The sequence below is a fragment of the Rhea pennata genome, chromosome 2 (genome assembly GCF_028389875.1).
Source record: "Rhea pennata isolate bPtePen1 chromosome 2, bPtePen1.pri, whole genome shotgun sequence".
NCBI lineage: Eukaryota > Metazoa > Chordata > Aves > Rheiformes > Rheidae > Rhea > Rhea pennata.
Window position 1 is genome coordinate 32,763,226 of NC_084664.1, and position 13,987 is coordinate 32,777,212.

Below are 13,987 nucleotides of genomic sequence, written 5' to 3' on the forward strand. Positions count from 1 at the left end.
GAAAATAGACAAAATGTAGTAGGGCAATAAAGAGTACTTTTACCCTGTTTTTTTTTTTTTTTTTTTTTTTTCTAGATATGGCATCTTGACAAAATTTAAAATTTGTCCTGGGACCTTCAGCTTGAAAATATTTGTGAGATTCAAAACTGCAATGTTGGTAGCTGTGAAATAGATGTAGAACAATTCATCATTCTTTCAGGCAGTTTCTACATGATATGTTGCGGGACACCATCTGGTGGATAAATATAGTTAAAACAAATACCTGTATTTGTGAACAAGTTTTTTCTTTGTTCTGTGAAGTTCGTATTTGTCCAGACATTTTACTGTTTCCCTTGCCTTATCCAGTCTTATACTAAAAGCAAGTTAAAAGTACAACTCTGGTGATAATCCTTCAGAAAGGTAGATTCTAATCTTTAGAAAGTAACTCAGACCATGAATGATCTTTGCACTTAAAATATGGAAACGTAATTCATATTCAATGTTGATGATACCCATGAGTACATTCCAGCATTAGCATTTAGCATGTGTTTCTGAAGTATTTACTATGCTTTTGTTCACATCCTGGAACACGCTCAAAGCACATGAACTAGGTTCTTTTTGGATGAAAATAAACTACAAGATGTGCTCCAAAAGCACACCTAATGCTCTCCAGCCACAGAACCAGGCTAGAAATAACCATAAGTAAACCCTCCTGAAACACTTGTGGTTGTGGACATTGAGCTTTCTGCACTAACTCTTTCACGCTACAAATCCTTTCCTATTAGGCTGCACTACTTGCTAATGTAAACATAGCTCATGTGACTCACTTGAACCTACATGCAGAGCGCAGAGGCTACCTACATGGATTTTATGAATCTGGAAACTTCGTTTCATCCAGCAAAGTTAACTTCAAAATGGAAACACAAATGGGGAAGGCTTCTGTATACCTCAAGATTTGTTATAAGATTCTAAGACATGTTAAAAATATAGTAGCTAAGTAAGAAGCCCTGGATCAAATCTTTTCTCCTTAGTTTAACAGAGCCCAAAACAATTCAATTTCAGAACATGCTTTCATATTCATTTTTTCTTGGTGTGGTAGGATGAATGATTTGGGGGCTTACTTAGAAGCAGGGTATTTTACTGAATTTCCTAGCATTTGGAAGACAATACTACTGACACGTATGTTATACATTTGCTTGAAAAAATATGTTTTGTTTGCTACTTTTATATTTCTTATGAAGCAATCAAATAAAAAGACAGGGTTTCCCCTGTCTTCAGAAAGTAAAAAAAAAGAAAAAAAAAAAGAAAAAGAAAGAAAGAAAGAAAGAAAAGAAAGAAAGAAAAGAGAAAAAGAAAGAAATGCATCTGTGTATAATTATAGCTGACATGCTGGAAATTTACTGATCTTTTGTGAGCTCATCCTCCACAAAAGCTCATGCAATCAGCCCTTTTTATGTGAACAAAATGAACTTTATAGTCGGGCCTTTTTTACTTCGCAAGTGCAAAAAATAAGTAGGTGGGAAATATTATTGCCACCAACTATATTTCTAATGAGCTATAATACATTGCAGTATGCTGATTTCTAGAGAAAACCTCAATATAAATTTATAAGCACACACTACCATGTAATATCCTATTTGATACAATATAGAATCTTAACATATATAAGCTATATATTTAAAATAAAACAACAGCAAATTCTTACAATTTCAGGAATCAGTAATATTCCTGTAAAGAAAGGACATCATTTACTGAAGCTCTTTTTACTAAGCATAGCAGATTTTGACTTTTCTGAGACCAAGACAAATAACACTGATTTCTTAAGAAGGTTATTAACAAGAAACTTAACTATTCCATCTTTACATTCACTTTTAGGACTACTAATGCCTACCAGACTGACACTTGCGTTTAAAAAGAACTCTTAATTATATATTAAGAATGTAAGAGAGGCTCTACTGGGTTGGACCAATGGTCCATGCAGCCCAGTTTTACGTCTCTAGCAATGGCAATAGAAGAGGCTGTTCACAGAGAATACTCCAACCTGGCTGAGGCCCACTCCCCTTTTGCTTCCCCGGGTACTGTTGTACCACTGTTACCACTGCTGTATTAGTGAATTTAGAGGTACATCCCTGCCCTGTGGAGATATTGTCCGCTTATTTGTCTAATCCTGTTTTGAACCTGCTGACACAGTCTGCCTCTACAACCTGCTGTGACAGCAATTTCCACAAGTCCACTACCTGGTGTTTAAGCACTACCTTTTTACTTTTTTACTTTTTTTTCTGTTTTAAGCTGATATTCTACTATTTTCAGTTCTCATATTACAGGACTTGGAGACCAGAAATTCTGCTTTCACTTACCTACTACTTCCATGACTTTGTAACTTTTGATCATTTCACTCCCCAGCCTTCTTTCACTACTGAAGATTTCCAACCTTTTTAGTCTGTCCTCAAAAGGTAGCTGCTCCAGCCCTTATTCATTTCAGTTGCCTTTAGAGCTGAATGTTGTTACACAGAATACCAAAACTTTTCGTTTGGAAATTTCTGGGAACTGATTGTCATACTGGAAAAAGGAAAGCTGAAGTTTTTCATAATATCAATATGATAGCTGTTTTGCTAGTAACAGGAAAGTTATTTTTCCTTGTTGCTTATTCCTGAGAGTTCATAAAAATTAATACTGAGGAATATAATTTGATTTTCTCCTTACTAATTTAAAGCTACTATTTTTATACATATTGCTGTTCATTAAATTTTAAATTTTGAGGAGTAACTTATTTTTGCTTTAGCAGGCTAATATATTTATCTGTGTTTTCCATAATAACTTACACTTTTCTCTGATGTGCTGTTTGGTTATTTATTTAATGTACTTCTCTATCCACAGTTCTTTTAACTACGTTAGGCTCTTCTGGAATGTCTTCAAACTCTTCCTCAAAGATTCTGGATCATATATATTCATTGCCTTCTCTGACATCAGTATTTCTCCTACTTTAACAACTTACACTGAAGATTGGTTTTGAAAACTTTCCTTTTCATTTTCATTTGAGGAGTGTTTTTTCCACCATATACATTAGGGGCTTACAAAAATTATCTACAAGTACCGAGGCTTATGGACACAGGTAGCTATCTTCTTATCTCCCAGGAGAAAAATACAAACACTGCTCTGCTCGTTATTGATTTATAGAACACAAAAATCTCATTCATTCTGATTTTAAGGCAATGTGATCTACTTTGAACAACTTACAGATAAACATCAAGTCCTTATGAATAACAATGACTATACTGTCAAGAGAGTAACAGTATGACTGAAGGCAGCATCTTCTAAATGGAACATACACTCAAGAATGTGGAGAAAACTTCTAGGCTTTACAATAATGATAAAATAGGATGTGCCATTTTTAATTTAATGGTGAACTGGATTACTGATTAGAATCAAGAATTAAACAAATAGTTTATTTAACCAAGATGAGTGGGATTTTGACCATTCTGAATAGAGTAGAGGCTGTGCAGGAAGCTCGGAGAATATAATATCTTTCTCAGACTCTTGTCGTTCCTCTGTGGGAGGCCACTCAAGAAAATTCCTTGATGCTGCTGAGTTCATACAACCAGATGGATAGGATGCACAGTTTGGCACAATTGTCCATTTCTGCTCAGGATTACAAATAGCAGAGATGGCAAATATCCAAACTGACCTATACCAGGAGAATAATTCAAGTAATTCTCCAGGGAACCTGACTGCAAACATATTTAGCCTTTCACACTTTCATGTGGAGGTCCAAATGCTGCAAAAATCTCATGGTATGCTGAACAGTTGTGAGTTCTGTACAGAACACATTCATTAATAACTTCCTGTGGTACCACATGAGACTTAGACAAGAAGATAAAGACGCTAAAGAGTGATAAACTATTTTCTTCAATGCCCAGATAAATTTAATAAATTAGGACACACATGTGAAAATTGGAGGACAAATATTCCCAAGCCTAATATGACTAGGAATGTCATGTATATTAATTAAGCAAACAGAAACAAAAAATAGTTTGTATGTATTTTTGAGGTGCATACAATTCACGATAGAACAGGTTTCTAGTCTCAGTGCCAGATTAACCTAGCCAAAAAAGATAATTGTTTGGTTTCATGCATCATTGCACAGTGTCTAAAGACACTCATAATGTATGGTTGATTGCATTCTGAGTATTGCCAAAATGAATACAATCCCCTCACTGTTGAACAACATCGTAATATTGACAGTTGAGAACTTTGAATAATACATAGTCCCATCGTGTCTTTTTTATAAAATTCAGATTCTTTCGTGTCCAAAATCAAAAACAGATTACATTTTCCAGAGACTCAGGATTTCATCAGCACTGATCAATTAAAATTGCTTATTTGTGTGACTTGTGTCTTTGCCATATAAATATGAAAATACGTTATTACAGTATGGACTTATATTCAATTCCACTTCCATTTATTCTTGCATTTTTTATAGTAAAATATCTGCTTTCTTAAAATGAGATATAAAGAAAGTTGTTTTTTCAGTTTGTGAGGCCAAGAAAATATAACAATGTTGCCAGTTAAAAAATGTTTGTCTCAAAATCAGTATTAGATATGGAAATATCTTTCAAGAAGAGTGACCAGATTCACTTTGACAAAGGATTGGATGAGGGAAAGTATGTTATCTCTCTGAAAAACTTCCTGCTTTTCAGCCAAAATTTCAGATAAAAAGGTATTTCAAAATTTCTGATGGAACGTGAAAACAGTCACTATATCCTGTGATGGTCCAGATCAAGCCAAAATGTAGGATTACCTTACAGTTTACTTTAACATATAAATTTTCAGCCACTGAGAATTTTCCTTGAAAAAAGTGGTAAGATATCTTGATACGCTAAACAGTTCTGAGACTTTCTCTCCTAAAATGACTGACTTTTGTTTAAGGGAACAGTGTTATAAACTCTTACCTGCACGCAAAGCAAGCAGGCTGCTGCTACACCAGGCCAAGGCAAAGACACTGTCAGCCACCCTGAAGTCCATTTCAAGAGAACAGCTGTCATTGTTAATAGATTTAAGAAAATATCTACGTGGAATGACTTCAACATTGCAGGATATCCAGGAGGCCAGAAGTTATAGCTTGCTTTTGGAAGGCTTAGATTCAAATTCCTGCAGCAAATCTATCAGGGGAGTGATTTGGGGTCCTTTACTCATTGGATTTAGAGTGTAAGAGATCATCTCAAGAAAAAGTGAAGAAGACAGAAAGATTGGTATGAGTGGGATACTGTTCTGATGCTGGACAATGTCTAGCACAGGAAGAGACCCTCTGATTATAGTCTCCTTCCCGAAATGACCTCTTGACTCTTCACAGGCAGAAAAAGAAAAGGGCACTGGGCTGGTTTGGGCACCTAACTTGCAGAGAAAGTCACAGCTGTGAATTGCATTTTCTGTTGGCTGGCTTAGTTTACACTCTGCCTTCTAAAGTTGATTTTGGTTAATCCTCTTTTAGGTGCCTAACTTTTCCAAGGTATTGCACAGGACAGATGATTGACTGAAAATTCTGAATTCCTGTAAGCAAGAGGGTGTCCAGGAGCCAGGCATTGCAATACTAAGCTTTGTAACTCAAAAGTCCCTCTTGTAAATCTATCCTAGGTCTTCTGCCTGTGACTGCTAGATAAAAAGACCACCTTTCCTGGTGAAGAATGCCACTGAAGCAAGGCACTGCTTTCCGCTCATTTTCACAGTTATGCTCTTTAAGACAAGAGCACTTATTTCCATTTTTTTGATCTTACCTTTATCTCTCTGTGATTCCACAACTTAATTTTTTTCTTCACTTTTGTCTGCTATTCCTCAACTGTTCTTGTGACACAAAGCAGTATGGGCTGTACAACATAAATGACATATGAATCTATCTGCTGAAGTTCAGAGTGTCATGAGAGGCTGCATAATTAAGTACTTTGAAGACAAACAGGGAAGTCTGGAAGGTGATTAGAGCATGAGGATGAAGGTGTTGAGTTGTGCAGTTGTCAGTTGGGCTGCAAAGGTACTTGTTCATGCTCGTTGTTCTGCAAGGGCAAAGAGCTCTGACTGCCTTGCCTAGATGAATCAAGCTGCCTTGAATTTGCACAGAATTTTCCTGGGGGATATCTCAGGCACCATTTCCGGATATTCATTTGGTCATTTTTGAAGCCCATCTCAAGTTCTGAGAGAAGTCTGCAGAATGGCTTCATATCTTCATTGAAGCTATTTTAAAAATGTTAATAGGGACTTTTTTGACTCTTTTGGGCAGTCTGTGAGCTCAGCCAAAATTCTTGAGTGCTTATTGCTTAACAAAGCAGTGTGTACATTCTGTACTGAAGCTCTGTAGGTGATTTGCATGGTAATAAAAAACAAAAACAAAGAAAAAAGAAAAAAAAGAAAAAGCAGTTTCAATGGATGGCAGTTTGGTTTGTTCTTGTTTGTGGATTTTTTTTTCCTATGGAAAACAGCATTTCACTACAACCCTGTCTACTCTAGAGTTGTATATTCAGCATTGTCTAATGCTACCTAGCATTTAGAAGTATAAGGTTTGCTGGTAGCTAATATTGTTCTAATTAATAGTATGTGTTTGGAAACTTTCTAAGAGGGTTAGAATGGTACTGTATATAAAGCTTGCAGATGCAGAAGATCCACCTTCAGTAAATTCAGACACAGTAAACCTTGCAGAAAAATATCCCAGTGCACACTGAGCAATTCTGCATTCTTGACCCTGCAGAACATTTTAATCAAGACATTTACATATATAAAGTATAGCTTTAGGAAATATGTACATTTTATTTTGTCCTTCAAGCCAAAACCAAGGGCTAGATTTAAATCTATTCAGCATCTAGAGTTACAAACAAGTATCTAATGTCACCTTCCAAAATACCTAGGCATAATTCAGTTATTTTAGTCAAATATATTAATGAAAGTTAGATTTTGGTTTTAAGATTTAAAACTTACTAGGACTGTCTGCACTTGGTCCCAGAAAATCAAAGAGGAACTGAAATAATAGAGAATTTTCTTAGAGATTTACATTCCCGATTTTAATCTAGGCTACTATATTATTTGGCTCGGGGACTTCAGTTACTGGGATTGAAGAATGGATACAGTGTGCTGAAGCTGGATTGAGATGATGCCTTTCAGCTTAGAAATCTGCCCCATACCTTGCCAGAGAGTTTGCGGAGTTTCCTCCTCTGGAAATACTCAAAACCTGCCTGGATCTGATCCTGTCTAACATGCTCTAGGTGACCCTGCTTTAGCAGGAGGGTTGGACTAGATGATCTCCAGAGGTCCCTTCCAACCTCAACCATTCTGTGATTCTGTGTGATTCTTCGCATTCGAATATATTGGCTGTTCAAATGGAAGAGTCAGTAACAGGGTGTAAAAACTAAATTCTTGGATATAAAGAATGAACTGGAAAGTAGAAAGGACAAGATGATTGGCAAAGTATGGATGTTTGTTACTCTCTGAAAAACTGAAAAATTAAAGTGCATCAAATTGGGAACCAAAAGTATATAAATATAATGGCAGAAATTTAGGCATGAATTTAATGGGATATATATATTCTTCTAGAGATATATTCTTCTAGAGATATATATTCTTCTTCTAGAGACATTTATTTCTTCTTGATTATGAAGACTATTTTAATCAATGTATCTTTTATGTAACTTAAACAAATAAACTGAATCTATGCTAAATTTTACAGCATTCCAGCTTAAATTTAATGCATGATTTTTGTCACAAGCAGGGTAGAGAATCTGAGATGTATTAACAGGATGAAGACAAATCTCAGCTGTGTTCTGAACTGCTTGACAAAATGGTGATGGCCTTAGAATACAGACAGAAGTCTCTTCTAAAAGAAATAACTGGAAGATACTTACTATATTTTGCAACAGTCTTTCAAGATTCTGTAATGTGTCCTTGCTGAATAGAATCTTTTAAACTTTTATGTGAAATGCTTTGTACCAAAGTAGTATTTTTAGATCCAAAAGGTCAGCTAATACAATTGCCCTTTCCATTCTAGAGAGACCCAAGTTTCCTGGATCCCCAGAAAAACTTTCCCCAAATATTTTGACTTTAATAAAACAGCATATTTAAGTAATAATTTTAGGTGAAAATCTTCTAATCATCTCAAATGAGATAAAATAACATAGGTCAATGAAAAATGTTTGACTGTGTTTTTATTATAGCTGATACGCAGCTTTTAATGGAAATGTATTCCAATTCATCAATAAGCAGACACATAAAAAAGAAAGCCTTCTTATATCAATAACTTTTAACTAACAGCAAATATTACATTTCCTCAAGGCAAACAACCAAGTCACTCTAACACCTGCAGCTACTAGAAACATTTGTCTAAGAAGGAATCAAAGTAGTGGGAGCCTGGGGAAGTATAAATACCGTAAACTGGTGCTTAGAAACTGTCCCATCATGAAGTACTACTGTTCACTAAGGAAAAAAAAAACAAAAAAAAAAAACCCCAAAGTTAGCTTACTATGGTGTTGGAATGATTACCAGATAGATTTAGAAGAGGAGAAAGCTGCATAATGGATGAAAACAGCATTTATACACCAAAATATATGAAGATAGTTCAGCTCTCTGAGATAACAATTCTTTTAAGGTCTTCTGGTATACCTCAAGGAACTTATCCATCACTATTTTTAAAAACACAAATCTTTCTGTAGAAGCAAAAGCGGGCTCTAGCCGTATGTGATTTTATTATTACATGTATATTTTTTAAAAGAAATCATAAACTCAGCCTGCCAGGCTTAGAGACAAATTTTCAAAGGTATCAGTGTGCCTGGAAGCTCTTTATAATCAGGTAGTTTGAAATTTCCTCCGAGTTTGTCAGTTCCAAAGAACTCATAATGGATTCAAATTGTGCTCTGTTACAATGACTGTTACTCAGTAGGGTTTCCTACTGCTTTGTGAATGTATTTTTAAGTACTTTACTTCCTTTACTGCCTTTTGGGCACTTGAACACATATCCATATTAATCTCAGACCTGCATAATACCAACACAGAGAACCCTGCATATCAGTGTAAAATAACAAATAACACAAGAGATTTTTCATCTGAATTTATTAAACTGTTCCTATGTGACAGTGAAATTACCATGCCTACCAATTGTAGAAAAATCTCTAAAGTAAATCACAAGTATATAGTTTATGAGAATCATATCTCTTCAAGCACCTTCTCTAATCCTTCAACATTAAGCATTACTCATTCCCTATTTCTTAAGCATGAAGGCAAGTAAGAAAAAACACAATCACATATAGTCATGAAACATAATTGTACTGCTGCTAATTGGGAACAATACAGAAACTTTATGAATGTGGCTATATGAATGTAAGAGGAAAATAGTGGATTTGATCTAGAAGGTCTGCTCCAGTCCTAGATCCTATATCTTGGGCTTCTGACACCAGGACAGTATTGTCGTGGTGGCTATTGGCATGTACACAGATTCAAGAGGCAATTCAGAATTAATTCAGCTAATTAGCTTTGGTGTAGTGCTACAGTGACCAGATGTCATTTGATCTTAACTCTTTTAGTAAGCTTAGGTACAGTACTTAGCACAAGATAATACTGGAAATAGTATATGAGGATCATTTTAGTTAGAATAAGAACAGATATTGCAATATAGTGGATAAGTAATTCTTTCATGGGTCATTGTAGCTTCAATAGACTAACAGAAATTATAGGATCCCAAAACATCAAATCTATGAGACAGAGGAGTCAGGGTTTTTACAAGGGCAGAAGGCAAGAAAAAGTAGTTTGAGGGCCAAGTGGTCCATAAATATAATTTATCTCATATTTAGATTAAAATGTATGATCATGAGTATTATATAAATTAAGACATTTTATATTACTAAGTTAATAATTTTAAGAGTTCTTGCATCTTGACTGGTAGATGCTATGTAAGTATGTAGGACTGTACAAACACGTGAGATTGAAAACACTTCTGTAGTAAGATCTGCTTTGAGTAAGAAGCTGGCGTTGATGACCTCCACAGATCCCCTCCAACCTAAAGCAGTCTACAGTTCTATAAGATTCAGGTACAGTTTTTAAGAATACCTTATGTGAAAAAGCCATAAAGTACAGTACCTGTGATGATTAATATTTAATCGTAGAAGATAGTAAAGGAAAGAATTGGGCAAGTAGGATAGTATAATGCTGTATATTGCATCCATTTTCTTTAAAAAGTGGAAATTTGTTATTTTATTTTTCATTGTTAAACATTTGCTTTTTATACTAAACACTGTAGAAATGTAGACCTCATGTCAGAGAGATACATTGAAACACACTCAACATTAAATCAGGGCTCAATAGGACTACAAAGCTGAGACTAACATGCAAGTAATTTAAATTACCTGCATGAAGATGAAAGTAGATTTTACTTAAGACATTTGAACATTATATGAAAGGAAAAACTTACTAATATAGTATACCTAAAAATGAAAGCCTTAAAATTTATAATTTTTAGAAACTATATAGGACTTGAAAAACAGAAATTGAAGATAAACCCTGGAAAAAAAATGATAGTTTTAATTATATAGCAGGCAAAGAACAACAGAATTTTGAAGATCATAAACTTTGTCAATTAAAAATATCACTTATTAGAATTTAGTTTTAATGTGTTGCATCTTTCACAGCTATTGAGCAATGGAATAAGTTTCAAGTACCCATTATGCTATCAGATTTTCAGAAAACTCCTTATCAAAATCAGTGTGAAAGTCAAATAGAGTGAAAAATGGTTGAATGATTTACCCCATCACCTAATAACTGTCTACCACTTGCTGGACTAACCTCATTAGCAGTTTAAGCTAAAATACATGACAAGGTCATTTTAGTGAGTACAGCATATTAACAGGAACAATTTACATGAAAAAAACAGGCTGGTCGCATTATTTCGTATCTGGATAAATAATTAAGCTCAAGTAGAGGCATAAGATACTGGCTGTTTCATTGATCCAATTGATTCCTACCATCACAAAATAATAACTGCACATTGAGTAGAATTTAGATAACACTTAAGCTCAACAAACTTGCATCTTTGCTGTGCATATCAGCATACAGAATAATATTTAGAATATGTAAGCTGAAATATAAAATAGAAATGATGATAAATACATATGAGAATGTGACTGAAAGACTGATATTTTATTTGTAAGAGAGAAATGAGGATGAATGGTGTAAGGTGCTCTAATTATTTTCCTGTTTCTATTAACAATTTCATTAGACTATGTCTCAGGGAGGTAGTAGAATTTCCATAAAGACTACATATTGCATTATTTTGCTGTCCTATTTCTAGAAATTTTTCCAATGTGTAACACTTAGTTTTATAGGAATCCAAATAAAGCTTGAGATATAGATGTAGGTAGAAACAGTTGCACTGATGCATCGGCCTTTCCTAAGGAACAGCACCAAGATGATTATTTCTACTGCAGAAAAGATGGCTGATGAAACAAAAAAAGATAAATTTCTATAGGATTTCTGGTTTAGTTAGTGTCATCTCCAGAAAGAACTTTTGTCTTTTCTTTGTTAAGAGGATACCTAACATACTGTGGATGCTAGCAGAATTAAATAATACTATACATGGGAAAAGAAAAATCAATATACTTCCATAGCTATTTTAAATGAACATTTGGGGCCCTCTCTTGCAGGCTAATTAGGCTATGTCTAGCCTATGTTTTGTTACAGTAAGACTAGCCCCAAATGCATTGAGATTACAACATGACACTGGTGCAAACACCCTGATGAGCAAATCAAGGATCTCAGCTGGAAATTAGCAGCACTGTTTTGCAGCTAAGGCTGAAATTTGCGTCCAAACCTCTCCTCCCCTCTTCTCTCCTTCAGAGCCAGGTTACGGACAGCACTGAGCAGCTCCACAGCTCCAGGAGGCTGTCTTAGGAGGAGGGACAGCATTCCAAGACATTCTTGCTCACTTCTGTGTTTGTTGGAAGTAGCCTTTGAAACTGGCTGAGCAGCTCTGTTACAAACTTTTTCCTCTTCTGTTCCTGGGATGACTGTTATGTTGCTAATAAAGCTGTGATAAAACTCTTCCCACCACAGTTTCCTAAAAGAGGATAATGAATTTTAGACCTGGACTAGAGGGCATCCAAGCCCATGTACATGGGTTTAGCAATGTGGACAGTGATAGATTATGTATTGAACCAGGTTTAACCTGCATTTTATTATGCAAAGCAAATGTTTCTAAAATGTGGTCTCTAAAGTAATATAATGGCAATCCCCATTATAGTCAGCGTATTCTGAGGTTAAAGCATGGACATATTTAAATGTACTAGGATGTAATATCTCAGGGAGTAAAAGGTGTTACTCTGTGGATCAGATGAACCACTCCAAGGACCTGAGATTCTTTAGTGGTTTACAAAATGAAGAATCTCTTCTAGTGTCCTGCCACCTTTGTCAGTGAAAGGGAAGATCTAGGGTTTCCCCTGTTTTCATATTCTGTGATCATATACTGTGTTATGAGATCACACTGCCCTGTTAACAACAATATATCCTATATTCTTACATGTTATAAGAAAATATTTTTAGCACACAAGTATAATGAGGACTTTCTGGAAAACTTGTAAGTCATTACTCTAAATTTCCAGAAGTGCAAGTGATCATTTACCTCACTTATGTACAACAATCTAAGAATAAGATTAAATAGCTTATGTATTTTGCAAAAGGATTATACATAGTCTGTCTAAAGTGTGCTGATTGTTCAGTTTGAGTACAAAAACTGTTATTTCGCATCCAGCTCAGTGGAGATTTTGTCAACATCCAGATCCAGAAGAGAAAATTGATTAATTTTATTTTAAAGTCTATGTTTAGGTATTCAGAAGTTAGTAGTTACCAATTATTAATAGAAATAGGCACCTCAGAAAAACAGCTCAGCCCAGGTATGTCACACCTCTGCGTTAGAATGGGACAAAGTAATCTTCTAGAGGTGATCTCTCTCTCTCTCTCTCTCTCTCTCTCTCCCCATACTTTAAATTAACATATATGACAAGTAAATTTGGTAATCCTACTACTCAGTAAGACAATTACATTATTAAAGCTGACTTTAATTAACCATCTCACCTTTCAAAATTCTACAATGATAGCTTTATCCTGTTGAGTGAAAACACATTACTCAGATCGAAAATGAGCAAGTATGTATCTGTGTACCAGTTTCTTCTTCTTCTCAGGTGTATTTCCTCTTTTTATATTTTTAATACCCTAGAGGTATTTTTAAAAGCTTGAATAAGTGATTAAAGACATTTCTGTTGTCATTTTTACACTTTTAAGTCTAGTTTTTCTTACCTGAGATTTCCATTTGTTTAAAGCTACCTAGCTGAAATGGAAGCCACCCACACAACTGCTCTATAAAAATTAGGTATCTGCAATATAATACTTGTACTGTAGCTCCATTCCTCCATCGTACACACTACATCTAGTTGCAGCGGTCTGAACAAGCAGAGGCATGCACGTAATTAATTCCATGAGGGGCAGCTTATTCATATATTTGCACAAAAATTCTTACTCTTTATATATCCAGTTGCACATAATTTATAATGGCTATTTCTGCTAACTCAAATACCCTATGTAAACTGAATTCTAAATAAAGCTCCAAGTTTTCAGATGTGTTTTTGCTGTAGCTTGATCAAACGTTTTCTATTGTCCCACGTACACATACACGCATTGGCAATGCCTTTTTCTATTTTTCAGCTTGTGCCATGTAATAAAGTGGTTATAAAAATAACATGGCAGCAGTTGCTTGTACACGTGGATGTCATAAATATTCTGTGTTGCTTTACAATCAAGCCCAACCAAATGTGTTTTCACAGCAGCGGGCACGGTCTCGGGAACGGAGACGGACCGCATCTGCTCAGGCACAAAGGTGGTTTGCAAGTTGCAAGCAGGTATATACGTAATGGGGCAAATTAGCTGCAACTTAAAGCTCACAAGTATTTTCCTGATAAGCGACACACACATACTGAGGATTTGTGCTTGAAACCAG